The sequence below is a fragment of the Trichechus manatus genome, unplaced genomic scaffold (genome assembly GCF_000243295.1).
Source record: "Trichechus manatus latirostris isolate Lorelei unplaced genomic scaffold, TriManLat1.0 scaffold00009, whole genome shotgun sequence".
Lineage (NCBI taxonomy): Eukaryota > Metazoa > Chordata > Mammalia > Sirenia > Trichechidae > Trichechus > Trichechus manatus.
The window spans coordinates 16,134,640-16,150,664 of record NW_004443945.1 but is presented as its reverse complement, the minus strand read 5'-3'; the positions used below and the strand labels follow the sequence as shown (position 1 = coordinate 16,150,664).

Below are 16,025 nucleotides of genomic sequence, written 5' to 3'. Positions count from 1 at the left end.
TTTTCTTTCTATTTGTTTGAGTTGTGTAGCTAATGTTTTGATTTTGTCCCTTTCTTCTTTTTTGATGTGTGCATCTATTGCTATAAATGGTCCTCCGAGCACTGCCTTTGATGTGTCCCAAAGGTTTTGGTATGATGTGTTTTCATTCTCATTTGATTCTAGGAATCTTTTTATTCCATTTTTGATTTCCTTTCTTATCCAGTGGTTTTTAAATAGGGTTTTATTTAGTTTCCATGTAACTCATTTTTCTTCCTTGCTCTTTCTGATGTTAATTTTTACCTTGATGGCATTGTGATCATAGAAGATACTTTGTATTTTCTGAATGTTTTGGATTTTGTTGAAGGTTGCTTTGTAGCCTAAGATGTGGTCTATTCTGGAGAATGTTCCATGTGCATTGGAAAAGAATGTGTACTTTGCAGCTGTAGGGTGGAGTGTTCTATATATGTCTATGAGTTCAAGTTGGGTGACTGTGGCCTTTAGATCTCCTGTATCTTTGTTGAGTTTCTTTCTAGATGTTCTGTTCTTTACTGAGAGTGGAGTGTTGAAGTCTGCTGCTATTATAGTAGAACTGTCAATTTCTCTTTTCAGTGGTGTTAGAGTTTGTTTTATGTATTTTGGAGCCCTGTCATTGGGTGGGTAGATATTTATTAGGGTTATGTCTTCATGATGGATCATCCATTTAATCAAGATATAGTGTTCTTCTTTGTCTTTTATGGTGAATTTTGTTTTAAAGTCTGTTTTATCTGAGATTATTAGTATTGCCACTTCTGCTCCTTTTTGATGGCTGTTTGCTTGATGTATTTTTTTCCATTCTTTGATTTTTATTAAATTTATGTCTTTGTTTCTAAGGTGTGTCTCTTGTAGACAGCATATTGATGGATCCTGTTTTTTGTTTTTTTTAAAATCTATTCTGTCATTCCCTGTCTTTTTATGGGTGCATTTAGCCCATTTATGTTCAGTGTAATTATTGATAGGTGTGAGTTTATTGCCATCATTTTTTAGTGCTTTTTTTTTTTTTTGTGGTGCTGACAATTTCTTTGTTCCTCTTACTCTCCTGTGCTGAATTCCTTTTGTTTGTGTTTTTTTTTCCTCACTTCTTTTGTTTTTGTAAGTTTTGTTTTTACTGAGACTTTAAGTTTTTCTTCTTTATTTTGATGAGTAGGTTTGTTAACTTTCTTTGTGGTTACCTTGAAATTTACCCATATTTTCCTAGGTTTGAACCAGTCTATTATTACTTGGTATCGCCTTGCCTTCCTCTCCATTAGAAAGTTTTATACCTATGCCATTTATTCCCTCTTTTATTGTTCTGACGTTGTCATTTGCCGATTAATCTCTCTGGCTCCCTGCTGTAAATCATTTTTTTTTTCTTTTCTTTTTTTTAAATTGTACTTTAGATAAAGGTTTACAGAACAAACTAGTTTCTCATTAAACAGTACACATATTGTTTTATGACATTGGTTAACAACCCATGACATGTCAACACTCTCCCGTCTCTATCTTGGATTGCCTATTACCAGCTTTCCTGTCCCCTCCTGCCTTCTAGTCCTTGTCCCTGGGCTGTTGTGCCCCTTCAGTCTCATTATGGGCCTGTCTAATCTTTGGCTGAAGGGTGAACCTCAAGAATGACTTCATTACTGAGCTAAAAGGGTGTCCGGGGGCCATACTCTCAGGGTTTCTCCAGTCTCTGGCAGGCCAGTAACTCTGGTCTTTTTTGTGAGTTAGAATTTTGTTCTACATTTTTCTCTAGCTCTGTCCAGGACCGTCTGTTGTGATCCCTGTCAGAGAAGTCAGTGGTGGTATCTGGGCACCATTTAGTTGTGCCAGACGCAGTCTGATGGAGGCTGTGGTAGTTGTGGCCCATTAGTCCTTTGGACTAATCTTTCGCTTGTATCTTGTTTTCTTCATTTTCCCTTGCTTCTGAAGGGGTGAGACCAGTGGAATATTTCAGATGGCTGCTCACAGGCTTTTAAGACCCCAGAAGTTACTCACCAAGGTAGAATGTAGAACATTTTCTTTATAAACTACGTTATGCCAATTGAGCTAGAAGTTTCCCGAAAATCTTTTGGTTTTGAATAGTCCTTGAGAGTTCATTTCCTAGGTTGGTATCTGGCTGGTGCAATCTTGTGTCCTAGACTCATGCTGTCATCTAATGTTGTTTGTTCTCAAACCAAAGGACTCCTTTTAATAATTGTTGTAAGTTTGGTTTGGTTTTTACATATTCATTTAATTTTTGTTTATCCGGAAATGTCCTAATTTCACCATCATATCTGAGAGTTTTGCAGTCTATATTATTCTTGGTTGGCAATTTTTTTCTTTCAAGGTTTTATATATGTTGTCCCATTGCCTTCTTGCCTGCACGGTTTCTGCCGAGTAATCAGAGCTTAGTCTTATTGTTTCCCCTGTGTATGTGAGTTTTTGTTTTTTCTCGAGCTGCTCTCAGGATTCTTTCTTTGTCTTTGGTTTTAGCATTATCTGGTTAACTTAAATTATCATTTCAGGGAGGCAAAGTGATATGGTAGAAAGAACAAGAGAGTGGAATTCAGCAAGTCTGGCCATTGGCTAGCAGGAGGGTGACCTAGGAGCAGTCACTTATCATTAGCAGGTCTCTATAACTGGAAAGGGGTATAACCACTCCAGTTCTATTTCAAGTTGATCCTCACTTTTCCTTTAAGATCTCTGTCAGAAGGTTTACAGCTTATGAACAAATCAATAAATACAGCTATCCAGTTTTTTTTTTTTTTTTTTTTCAGAAATCTGAAGTGAATCCTTTGTAATGGTGATAATGCTTGAACTAGTTACTTTATATATTTTGGTTTGCATATATAAATTTCAAGGTTTATGCACTCACAAAGATAGGAAAGTCAGAAAACATATGGATAGAAATCAGTTTTGAAAAGTTTTAAATGTTATAGGAAGATACAGGCTAGTTACCAAAGCCACTTAACTGCTATTTCTAACCATTCTATCAGTTAGCTGTACCATCCATTCATGCTAATCATGAATGAAATGGTTTTAGGTCTGTTGGTTCTGGCATCTAATTTTTTGCCAAAAGCATGGCATTTTCAGTGAGCAAGATATTCTTACAAGTGCTTTTAAATAGAATCAGTAATTCTTTATAAGTTTGGTAATTTGTACTTGATAACCCAATCCTAACTTTCCTTAGGAAATGGAAAATAGTTAATATTTATTTATCCGGAAAAAAATGTACCATGCTCCAAAACACAATTAAACTGGGAAGAGATGATATTTATCCTCTCAGGGGCATTTAGTATAAGCTAAATATACTCACAACACAGCTGACCATTTATAAACACTGTTTACTGTCAGAACCCAAGAGCAGTGTCAATAGCAACCCATTCATCAGTCTACATGAAAAGTCATGATGCTTGCTAAGGTGAAGGCCACTTCTGAACATCACGTACTTAATACTGCTCTATTTTACAAAAATTTTTAATAATATTTTAAAGCATTCCATTGTCTTGTTTTCTACTTTTAGACTGAGTACTTAAAAGAGGATTAATCTCATTCTCTCCACTTTTCTGAATATGGACATTAATTACTAAGGGAGCAATTTTAATAGGATTCTATTTTTCTTTTAAGGACCATTGTTATTGCCACTGTTACCCAGAGAAGAACTTCACTTGGCCTAGGTGTTCTCCTGAGGTTCCTTCAGGTGCTATGATTCATTCTGATGGCATAATTCTGTGTGTTAAGTTGTGAGAAATGAGTATTTTTCTCACTTCTTTCTCAGATTGGTCTTAGATTCAGAAGGCATGTTACGACAAGGTAAAAGCAATAAGAACACAAAGAAATCAACTGGATTCCAGAAAAGAGATTGACAAAATGGGGGTTAAACAAATGCCTTAGTTAGCCAGTTAGCCAACAACATTTGCTGAGTACCCACGAGGGCGGAGCCCCAGATAGATTTCTCCCCTTTGCACAGTCCCTGGGGATGCCAAAGGTTACAGCCCAAACTGTAGTGTCCTGCTTGTGAGGGTGACTGGCTGGCTCACAAGCAGAAAAATGAAATCATCCAATAGCCATACTATAAGCAGTGCATTTATTCATTCATTCAACAACCTACCATGACCAGGGGCCAGGGTTAGAAATGGATGATATGACTTCTTTCTTAAGGTGCTTATCCTAGAAGGGGAAAACCAGCTAGTCATTTATAACAGACAAGTAAACAAAGCAATCAAAATGTGATCAGTGAAATGGCATAAGCATGTAAACATGAATAACCTATATGAGTAATTGCCCCCCACACTCCCCACTCCTTTCCCTTTTCCTGTTCGATGGTTTTTCTCGTTAGCACTTAATCATAAGTGCCATGGCCACTTGATCGTGTATATTTATTTGTTTTTTGTTGTCTCTCTGCCCCATTAGGAACTAAGACCTTGAGGGCATGGGCTTCCTTTGGTTCATTGAGGTAAATCAATACCCAGAACAGAGCCTGATACTTAGCAGGTACTCAATAACTATTTGTTGACCCAGTGAATGTGTGAGTGAATAAACACTATGGAAGTTTTTCAGAAGAGGGAATGATAATCTGGAAATATGAGAAAGCTTACTGGAGGAGATGATGTTGGGTTTCAAAAGAAGGCAATTAAATTTTGACAAAGAAGAAGTTAACAGATCAGTCCAGAGAAGTTTACTTGGCAACAGTCTGGGAACACCTAGCAATGTGGCTATGGAACACAGGTTGCTTTCTCTGTCCAGGGTCCTGTCCTCTTAGAACTGTCCTCCTTAGCTCCACGTGGCTTTGGTAGGGCCACAATCCCCACTCTTCTGCTCCTCTGACCACAGGGGAGGGCCCAAACCTAAGCTAGGTACCTGATTCTCCCTCCTGGACATTTGAATGTACAACCAACAGAACAAGAGCCCCTGACAGCTGAGTCATCAATGGCAGCCCCTCGGAAAGATGGTTCACAGTTCTGCAACCCTGAATTTCTCTGGTTCCTGTCTTCCCCAAGACCTGTTTGGTCAGTTCTTCCCTCAGTTCCTTAAGCTATTAATGACCTCCCAATGACCCTTTTTTTTTTATTTCTGGCTCCAGCAGTCTCAGTTTATTTCTATTGATTACAACCGAAGCTTTCTACTCACCACAGAGACAGATTAAAGGATGGATGAGCGTGGTTTGGAAGGCCTCGTAATAATAAATTTTTATTGAATGTTAACCATGAACAGGTACTGAGCTAAGCTCTTATATGAGTTATCCAATTTACTCATCAGAACCATCTCTATGAGCTCCTATGCCATTTTGAAGATGGGGACACCAAGGCTTAAAGAAGTTAAATAATGTGCCCAAGTTCACACTCTAGCAAGTCGCTTTTAACTCCAGAGACCACAGTCTTGAGAACTTCTCTTCTCCGTCCACACACAGCTGCCTTGAGCGTTACTGTCCAGGACAACGACGAAGGCCTTGGGAGTTAGGCTGCAGAGCTGAGACCACACAGCAACTTGGTCAGACACACAAGATAAGGGACACCAAGCAGGCTGTCTCAGGTGCTTGAGGCCTGTCATGGTTTGAATTATGTCCCCCAAAAAATGTGTGTATCAATTTGGCTGTGCCATGATTCCCAGAATTGTGTGGTTGTCCTCCATTTTGTGGTTGTAATTTTATGTTAAAGAGGATTAGGGTGGGATTGTAACACCACCTTTACCCAGGTCACATCCAATGTAAAGGGAGTTTCCCTGGTGTGTGGCCTGCACCTTTTATCTCTCAAGAGATAAAAGGAAAGGGAAGCAGACAGAGAGTTGGGGACCTCATACCATCAAGAAAGCAGTTCCGGGAGCAGAGTGCGTCCTTTGGACCAGCATCCCTGTGCAGAGAAGCTCCTAGTCCAGGGGAACACTGAAGAGAAGAAGGCCGACAGAGAGAAAAACCCTTCCCCTGGAGCTGATGCCCTCAATCTGGACTTTTAGCCTACTTTAACTGTGAGGAAATAAACGTCTTTTCATTAAAACCATCCACTTGTGGTATTTCTGTTATAGCAGCACTAGATGACTAAGACAAGGCCAGAACCACAGATCTCAATGGCAAGAGTGTAGAGCTAGAGACGGGCTTATCCAGTTATAGTGGAGTCAATTCTGACTCATGGCGACCCCATGTGTGTCAAAGTAGAACTGCTCCACAGGGTTTCATTTCGAGTTGCCTCTGGGTAGACTAGAACCTCCAATCTTCCAGTTAGCAGCTGAGCTTGCTAACCATTTGCACCACCCAGGGACTCCACATAGCAGTCCTAAGATGGAGATATTGTTGTTCTCATTCTACATACGAGGGAACAGAAACTTGGGGGAGGTGGCAATGTATTAACTGGTAGCTTGGTGCATGATCCCATATCTGTCTCACTTATAGCCCAGGCCAGTTCCATTAGGAATACCTGGTATGTTTCCCCTGCTAAACAGATAACTTTGTAAGGCTTACCTGGTGACCTTACCTACCATTTGAGAAATTTTTATTACTCCATAGCTCTCATTATTGGCACCCTGAGTCACTTCCCACTGCCCTCTGCTGTCATCTGCAGAAACCCTGGAGAGCCAGTCCAGGTGAGTGCAGACTCCTCTAGCACTGGCAGTGTCCTCTCAGTTGTGGCCCTGGGAAACTCCCCCTTTCTGCCCTAGGCCTTCTCCAATGCTGCAGGGAGGGACTACAGTGCCAGGTGCAGACAGGAAGCTTGAAGGAGAAAAGTCCTCAGAAATAGTCCTCACCCATGGAGACTGAAATCTGACAGATCAATGCCCCTGCCTTCTGGCCTCCATACAGGCAATTCTGGGAGACATTCTGTATGCTTCCAGAGACCCTACTGTGATCACATTCCCATATGCCTACCCAGATCCCTGCCTCAGAATTTGCTTCTGGGGGAACCCAAAGTAAAGCATTTTCCAGTGACCCTTTTAATTTCATTTGCCTTGTTCAGCAGACCTTCTTGAATGTGCATGCTTCTTACATGGCTTACACAAGCTTCTCAAATGAAGGACTTTCTCCCCAATTATTTTTTCCTTAACCAGAAATTTCCCTTAACCACAGCTCCCTTTAAAGAAAAGAGATATAAGAAGAAGAAAAAAAAAGCAAGCTAGAGAAGTCTCTCTTTGCTTTAAGTCCTCAAGCTCAGTCTCATATCCCCAGTAAAAAGAGAGCTCCTTAGGGCTATTGAGCACTAATGCCTCCCTGCTCAGTTAAAGTGGGGAGCAGACAGACACCTGAGTATATTGTAAAAAGACAAATCATAAATGATAATAATCTCATGGTTAGAGAACATTATTTTGTTGTAAGGTATTTAAGCATAAATCATAGAAAGTTCACATAAATGATACTAAAGCTTATTACTTTTACACAAAAAGTATTCAGAATATTTTTCCCTTCACATTATTAGTATTCCATTACCTATAAACAGCATCAATAGCAACACTTTTCTTCCCCAACACATATACATACACACACTTGGACACTCACACCGGCTAAAAATCAAAGATTCTGGATCTCTTTCCTCTAAAAGTAGAACTAATTTTGTTTTTATATCTACTCTGACCCAGGGCATCTGTGGTAGGGTGAATAATGCCTCTCCAAATATGTTCACCCATGAACGTTACCTTATAGCAAAAGGGATATTGCAGATGTGATTAAATTAAGGACTTTGAGATGGGGAGATTATCCTGGGTTATCTGGGTGGGTCTCATGTAATCACACACTACTTTTAAGAGGGAATTAGGAGTCACAGTCAGGTGAGAAGGCAATGTGACAATGGAAGTAGAGATTCGAATGATGTGACCAGGAGCCGTGGAGTACTGGCAGTCTACAGAATCGGAAGTAGGCAAGACCATGTATCTTCCCCTAGAGCTTTCAGAAGGAACCAGCCTTGCTCACACCTTGACTTGAGCCCAGTGAAACTGATTTCAGACTTCTGACCTCCAGAACTGTAAGAGAATAAATTTCTGTTCTTTTAAGCACCTAAGTTTGTGGCAATTTATTACAGCAGCAATAGGAAACAGTTACCTTTCACCCTGCAAGTTCTTTTCTATACTGACCTCACTATAACCCATCTTCATTCCTCTCCCCCAAATAAGAGATTTGAGAGTTCTCTGCTCATCAACCCTGAATGACATGTCCTGGATGTTTGCATGCAAGGGGTAGGATATGCAGAAACAATGTCATCTCAAGGTTATAGAAAACTCGAATCAGGAGTTTAGGACAAGAGCAGGGGCTACAGAAAAGAATTTGAGGGTCATCAACATATTGTTGATGGTGGAAATCAAATCATAGCTAGACCACATAATATCATATATTTATGATAGTGACTCTGATAGAACTAGGAAGTGGATTAAGGGGATTTTGTTTGCAAATGATAGGCATATCAGAGAAGAGATACTATAGAAAGTTAATATGAGAAAATGTGATCTAGAGTATAATTTCACTTTTTCCCCTTGAGCTGAAATACAATCTCATCTAGATAATGAAGAGAAGTGCATCTCATTCAGAGGGAAACTTAGAGAAAGCTCTTGAGTTCTGTACTAGGCACTAGGGGATACAAAGATAGTCATAGTTCCTGCCTTTAAGGAGATTACAAATAATTTCATTATAGTACATACAACGTGAGGTATGATAATCGTGTCAACAAGTGTATTCTGGGGATAGAGTAGAGGGGAAAGTTAGTCCAACCTGAGGACTGAAGAAAACCTTCCTGGAGGAAGTAACAATTAATACGGGTTTTGAAGAATCACTAAGAGAGGGAGTTTAGAAAGGAATGCAGTCAAGGTACAGGAAATAGCACACAGTCTTGAGGAGTAGTTAAAAGAATGTGACAGGATTCTCCCCCGAGGAGATTATGCATAGTGAGAAGAACAGAGGAGCAAGAACAGGGCCCAGGTGAAGACTAATTGTTAAAGAGAAAGCAGGGAAGAGAAGTCCACAACTTAGTTTGAAAAGAAGAAGAGTGGCAGACATAAAATCTAGAGAAAATGGGATCATGGCATCCAAGGGGGTAGACAGCTTCGAGAAGAAGGGAGTACAGTAAGATAAAAACTAAAAGGGACAATAGGAAGATGTGCGTGAATTTTTCTCAGAGCAATTTTATTAGATTATAAGAGTAAAAAACAGATTTCAGAGGGCTTAAAGTAAATGGAGGTGAAGAAAGGGAGGCAGCGTGTTCAGACCTTCAAGCATCTTGGTTGAGAAGGGAGTGAGAACCATGCCTACTTGTTAAGATTTTAAACTCTGAAGACAAAAATAGACTTTACAAGCTCACGCCAAAATGAAGAGATAAGATTTAAATACACAAATAAGAGGATAAGAATCAACTTGCACCATCCTCATCAGACTTAGACAAAGCTAAAATAAATGGAAATATTACCACAGGAACAGTGAGTCAAGCTGGCTAGAAATAAGAAAAAACATTTTTAAAGAAAGAGACTATATATTATAAAAAATTGTCAAAGAAGTCTCAAATTAACGAACATAAGATGAATAAAGGAGATTTGAAAAGTAGATGAACTAGAGAAAAAAGTAGGAAAAGTTAGAGGAACTTAAGACAAGGAAGTAGATTCAATAGCAAACAGGCAATATTAATAATAATTAGACAAATGTGACCATTACAAGGAAAAAAATAGAAATAGGCACAGAATTTCAGACAACTAAGATATAATGATGAAATAGGAGACAGAGGACTATTTCAAAAGCTCAGTTTGCAGGGTTATCCACAAATTTAGCAAACATTCCCTGAACACGGACAAGGGGGATAATGCCTCATTTACATAATGTTGTGTTAGTTGCCATCAAGTTGGTTCTGACTCACAGTGACCCTATGTACAATAGAATGAAACACTGCCAAGTCCTGTGACATCCTCACAATCATTGCTATGTTTGAGCCCATTGTTGCAGCCACTGTATCAATCCATCTCGTTGAGGGTCTTCCTTTTTTTCACTGACCCTCTATTTTACCAAACATGATGTCCTCCAGGGACTGATCCCTCCTGATAACATGTCCAAAGAATGTGAGACAAAGTCTCTCCATCCTCGCTTCTAAGGAACATTCTGGTTGAACTTCTTTCGAGACAGATTTGTTCATTCTTCTGGCAGTCCATGGTATATTCAATATTGTTCACCAACACCATAATTTAAATGTATCAATTCTTCTTTGGTCTTTCTTATTCATTGTCCAGCTTTTGCATACATATAAGGCAACTGAAAATACCCTGGCTTCTGTCAGGCACACCTTAGTCCTCAAAGTGACATTTTTGCTTTTTAACACTTTTAAAAGAGGTCTTTTGCAGCAAATTTGCCCAGTGCAATAGGTCATTCAATTTCTTGACTGTTGCTTCCATGGGCATTGATTGTGGATCCAAGTAAAATGAAATCCTTGACAACTTTAATCTTTTCTCCATTTATCATGATGTTGTTTATTGGTCCAGTTGTGAGAATTTTTGTTTTCTTTATGTAGAGGTGTAATTCATACTGAAGGCTGTGGTCTTTGATCTTCATCAGTAAATACTTCAAGCCCTCTTCTCTTTCAGCAAGCCAGGTTGTGTCATCTTCATATTGCAGGTTGTTAATGAGCCTTCCTCCAATCCTGATGCCGCGTTGTTCTTCATATAGTCCAGCTTGTCAGATGATGTGCTCAGCATACAGGTTGAATAAGTATGGTGAAAAGATACAACCCTGACGCTCACCTTTCCTGACTTTAAACCACGCAGTATCTCTTTGTTTCGTTCGAATGACTCTCTCTTGATCTATGTACAGATTCCTCATGAGCACAATTGTGTGTTCTGGAATTCCCATTCTTCGCAATGTTATCCATAATTTGTTAGGATCCACACAGTTGAATGCCTTTGAATAGTCAATGAAACACAGGTAAACATCTTTCTGGTATTCTCTGCTTTCAGCCATGCTCCATCTGACATCAGCAATGATATCTCTGCTTCCACATCCTCTTCTGAATCCAGCTTGAATTTCTGGCAGTTCCCTGTCGATGTACTTCTGCAGCTGCTTTTGAATGATCTTCAGCAAAATTTTACATGTGTGTGATATTAATGATATTGTTCAATAATTCTCATATTTTGTTAGATCACCTTTCTTTGGAATGGGCACGAATATGGATCTCTTCCAGTCAGTTGGCCAGGTAGTCATCTTCCACATTTCTTGGCATAGATAAGTGAGCACCTCCAGCACTGAATCTGTTTGTTGAAACATCTCAGTTGGTATTCTGTCAATTCCTGGAGCCTTGTTTTTCACCAATGCCTTCAGTGCAGCTTGGATTTCTTCCTTCTAATCCATCAGTTCTTGATCATATGCTAACCTCCAAAAATGGCTGAACATCGACCAATTTTTTTTTTTTTTTGGTACAGTGACTCTGTGTATTCCTTCCATCTTCTTTTGATGCTTCCTGTGTCATTCAGTATAGAATGCTTCAATATTGCAACTCGAGGCTTGAATTTTTTTCTTCAGTTCTTTCAGCTTGAGAAATGCTGTGTGTTCTTCCCTTCTGGTTTTCTAATTCCAGGTCTTCGCACATTTCATTAGAATACTTTACTTTGTTTTCTTGGGCCACCCTTTGAAATCTTCTGTTCAGCTCTTTTACTTCATCATTTCTTCCATTTGCTTTAGCTGTTCTACATTCAAGTGCAAGTTTCAGAGTCTCTCCTAACATTCATTTTGGTCTTTTCTTTCTTTCCCATCCTTTTAATGGCCTTTTGCTTTCTTCATGTATGATGTCCTTGATGTCATTCCACAACTCTTCTGGTCTTCGGTCAATAGTGTTCAATGTGTCTAATCTATTCTTGAGATGGTCTCTAAATTCAGGTGGGATATACTCAAGGTCGTATTTCGGCTCTCGTGCACTCGTTTTAATTTTCTTTGGCTTCAACTTGAACTTGCCTATGAGCAATTGGTCTGTTTCGTAGTCGGCCCCTGGCCTTGTTCTGATGGATGATGTTGAGTTTCTCCACTGTCTCTTTTCACAGATGTAGTCGGTGTGATTCCTGTGTATTCCATCTGGCGAGGTCCATGTGTACAGTCACCATTTATGTTGTTGAGAAAATGTATTTCCAATTAATAGGTTGTTAGTCTTGCAAAATTCTATCATGCGATCTCCAGCGTCATTTCTATCACTGAGGCCATATTTTCCAACTACCAATCCTTCTTCTTTGTTTCCAACTTTCACATTCCAATCACCATGAACTATCAATGCATCCTGATCGCATGTTTGATCCATTTCAGACTGCAAGAAGTTGATTATAATAATAGCATAACTTAATTGTAATAAACATAAAAATGAAAGTTGAGTTGAAGTATATGTTAAAATGTTCTTTTCATGAAAAAAAGTGGGTAGACAAAATTAGGATTGCTCGAGTATAAAACTAAAGAGTTTAAAGTTCACAACAGAAAACCCACCCAGTGGCTCTGTGGGAGAAAGACCTGGAGATCTGCTTCCATAAGCCTAGAAAACCCTATGAAGGAGCCCTGGTGGCGGAGTGGTTAAGTGCTTGGCTGCTAACCCAAAGATCAGCAGTTCCAACCCAACAGCTGCTCTGCAGGAGAAAGATGTGGCAGTCTGCTTCCATAAAGATTTACTGCCTTGGAAACCCTAAGGGGCAATTCTACTCCGTCATATGGGGTTGCTATGAGTTGGAATCGACTTGATGGCACACAACAGCATCATATCAGTCACTGCCCTTACTAGCTGTGTATTATATAACGTCTCTAAAATCTCAGTTTCAGCATCAGTAATATTACCTGCCACATGGAATTGTCATGAAGTTCAATGACATTATCAAATGAAAAGTACCTTATCAATGATAGGCACGCCACAATGTTAGTTTCTCTCTGCCAGGTTTGTTAATGCAATGTGACTGTGTGATATACGTTGATAAGTACACTGAAATGATTTATTACAAATCTCATTAATTAAATCAGAATTTGTACTTGTTTGGACAGAACTGGGCAGAAGTTTATTTTCCTACTAAGAAGAAAGAATTTGCTAGCAAATTTTTCTGTCAACTAGAATAGGCATAAGGAGAAACGCTAAGCTACTTAGAGCTTTTAGAAACTCCTATTTACAAATAAAGAGAAAGAATTTAAAACAATCATTATCTAAGTCATTGAAAGGATTCAGGGAGACAACTTATTTAGCATTGCCTGCCACTAGTTTGTATAAAATTAGTTTCTGTTTACAGAAACTTTAAGATGCCTCATTAAAACTAGTCTGTATTTCAGATATCTCATCAATTAAGATGAGCTTTCCTTTCAAGGAATCTGAATTGTGAGTTTCTCCAACACTGAAAAAACGGAGCTTTGAATCTACGTAAAATGCTGTCCATCGGTCACCAAACTGGAAAAGGGCTTCATTCACTATTGTTACACTCCCTTTTCCTATCTTTTCATTAATTCTTTGAACGTTTATTGGCAGCTAACCAAAGACCTGGCACTTAATTACAACAGAATTTTTCATTTGACATCAGGGTACAGAAATAAAGTTTGCCTTCTATAATATTGAAAACATGTCTTCTCTGTCTACATGGGCATCCCAATCAGATCCAAACATAGACAGATCTAACTTTAACAAGCTGCTCAATAATGGCTTCTGTTGCACATTATACTCCATTCTTTGAATGAATAAGGACCTGGCAAGAGTTAAGTGTTTGACTTCCAATCTTCAATACAGGATGACCCAGCTCTTTGGCAAGCCCAGACAGACCTGGTAATCACCAGGGGATTACCAGGGATCTGTGGAGTCATGTCCCTGTGCTCAGCACAGGTTGAGGGTCTGACATCAGCTTCAGGCTTGAGGATATACCATAGGTCATTATCTTTATTAAGGCATTTTCATAGATTCAGTTACTTCTTACATGTTTCTATTAACCACTTGCAAATTTTTACTATTATTTCTTCGCTTGTTTACAGTTATTAAGAAACAACTAGAAATGACAAGACTAAGTTGGATCACACTGTCTGCCTGTCCTAATGTGACAATTTTGATCTGTTCTTCATAATATTTTCCAAATATGTGTGACTTAAAAGCTACTGCTGGCTATCATTGAGAACAGAACTATTTATTAGGTATTGTAGAACATAATTGTTAAGAGCTATGGCTCTGAGTCAGACTGGCTGGGTAAAAACTTCAATGGCTTCACTGGAGTAACTACTATGTAACCACAGTGAGGTATAATCCATCTCAGCTATGGCTTCCCCGTCCTTAACCAAAAATCAAGAGCCCACTGCTGTCGAGTCGATTCTGACTCATAGTGACCCTATAGGACAGAGTAGAACTGTCCTATAGGGTTTCCAAGGAGTGGCTGGTGGATTCAAATTGCTGACCTTTTGGTTAGCAGCCAAGCTCTTAACCACTACACTACCAGGGCTCCTCCTCATCCTTAAATGGGAGTAATCATGTATGCATCATATGAGTATTATAAAGGTTAAACACAATATTGCACATAAAGTATTTAACATGGGTCTTCAAATATACATATATATATGCATTGGGTTACACACATACACACATGTATCTTCAAATATATGCACACACATATAGACCAAAAAAAAAACAAACCCATTGCTGCCGAGTCCATTCCAACTCATAGTGACCCTATAGGACAGAGTGGAACTGCCTCAAAGGGTTTCCAAGGAGCAGCTGGTGGATTCGAACTGCCAACCTTTTGGTTAGCAGCCATAGCTCTTAACCACTGTGCCACCAGGGCTCCACACACACATATGCAATTATATATAATATACAAAATAGATATACCAGCAATTCATCATACTACTAGAAGTGTGATGGGTCAAATGTTTTGATTTTCAAAGGGGAAAATGATGGAGTCTTGAAACAATTGTTCGTTGAGTTCAATAAGCTTTAGGATAGGTTGTTAAGCATAAGGTTTATAAGAACTTTTGGAAAGAGTGAGAGAAGCAGCTGTTGATTCTGACTCATAGCGACCCCATGTGACAGAGTAGAACTGCCTGATAGGGTCTTCTTGGCTGTAATCTTTACAGAAGCAGTTCTCCCATGGAGTTGCTGGGTGAGTTTGAACTATCATCCTTTTGGTTAGCAGCTGAGCGCTTAACCATTACACCACCAGAACTCCTTTGAGAGAAGTAGTAGGGGTTCATTAACAGCAAGTTGTGCCAAATCATGGTTAGACCAGGAGAATACATTAGACACCAGGTCTCAGGATTTCAGAAACATCTTGTCTAACTAAGCCTTTCATTATATCCTATGAACAACTGAGAACTCTGGGCTCATCCATGGTTGGGGGACCACATCTCCAGTTGCCATTCCCCACATTCTCTACTACAGCATCCTGTTTGTTTTCCTGTATCACACTCTCCATGTATGTAATTCTTTTTCTGATTTGCTTGTTTACTTGTCTATTATTTATCTCCTCACAAGAATGTTAACTCCATGAAGGCAGGAACCATGCCTGACTTGACCACATCATTTGCATCCCCCCATTAACTGATGGGGAGCTCTCGTGGCGCAGTGGTTAAGAGCTTGGCTGCTAACCAAAAGGTCGGCAGTTTGAATCTACCAGCCACTTCTTGAAAACCCTATGCGGCAGTTCTTCTCTGTCCTGTAGGGTTGCTACGAGTTGGAATTGACTCAATGGCAACAGGTTTGGTTTTTCGTATTAACTGATGCAGAGCCTAGCCTATAGCAGGCAATCATTAAATATTTGCAAAATGAATGAAGAAATGAAATAATTCATGGCTGTTAAAAGACAGGACCCAAAGAGTACTGGGTCCCTGAATAACATCTCTTCTAGAGTGTCACAGCACTCTCCTTGGTTAGGTTCATTTAACAGCTTATCCTGTACAAGAAGACACAGAAGGCATTGTTAATCATATCTGTAGATGGCAAAAGTTCTGCAGCAGATCACGTGGAAGAGACTTGGGATTTTAGCTGACTGTACACTAATTTGAGCCATAAACACTATACAAATGTAGATTTTTAACATAAACCTACTCTAGACCAGTGGTTCGCAACCTTGGCCACACATTAGAATCTACTGGGGGAACTGGTAGGCAGACAGACAAA

General features: G+C 39.4%; 1 protein-coding gene across 3 annotated transcripts in view; it reads right to left on the bottom strand.

Annotated features, from left to right (window-relative positions):
- Positions 1 to 16,025, bottom strand: part of NCALD (neurocalcin delta) — a 368,091-nt gene that overhangs the window by 259,365 nt on the left and 92,701 nt on the right. The window contains exon 1 of one of the 3 annotated variants that reach the window (XM_023726024.1): positions 4,085 to 4,098. The exons of the other annotated variants lie outside the window; for them this stretch is intronic. The gene's annotated coding sequence lies outside the window, so the exon portion shown is untranslated. Of the gene's footprint in view, positions 1 to 4,084; positions 4,099 to 16,025 lie in introns of those variants that run through there. 3 annotated transcript variants of the gene reach the window in all.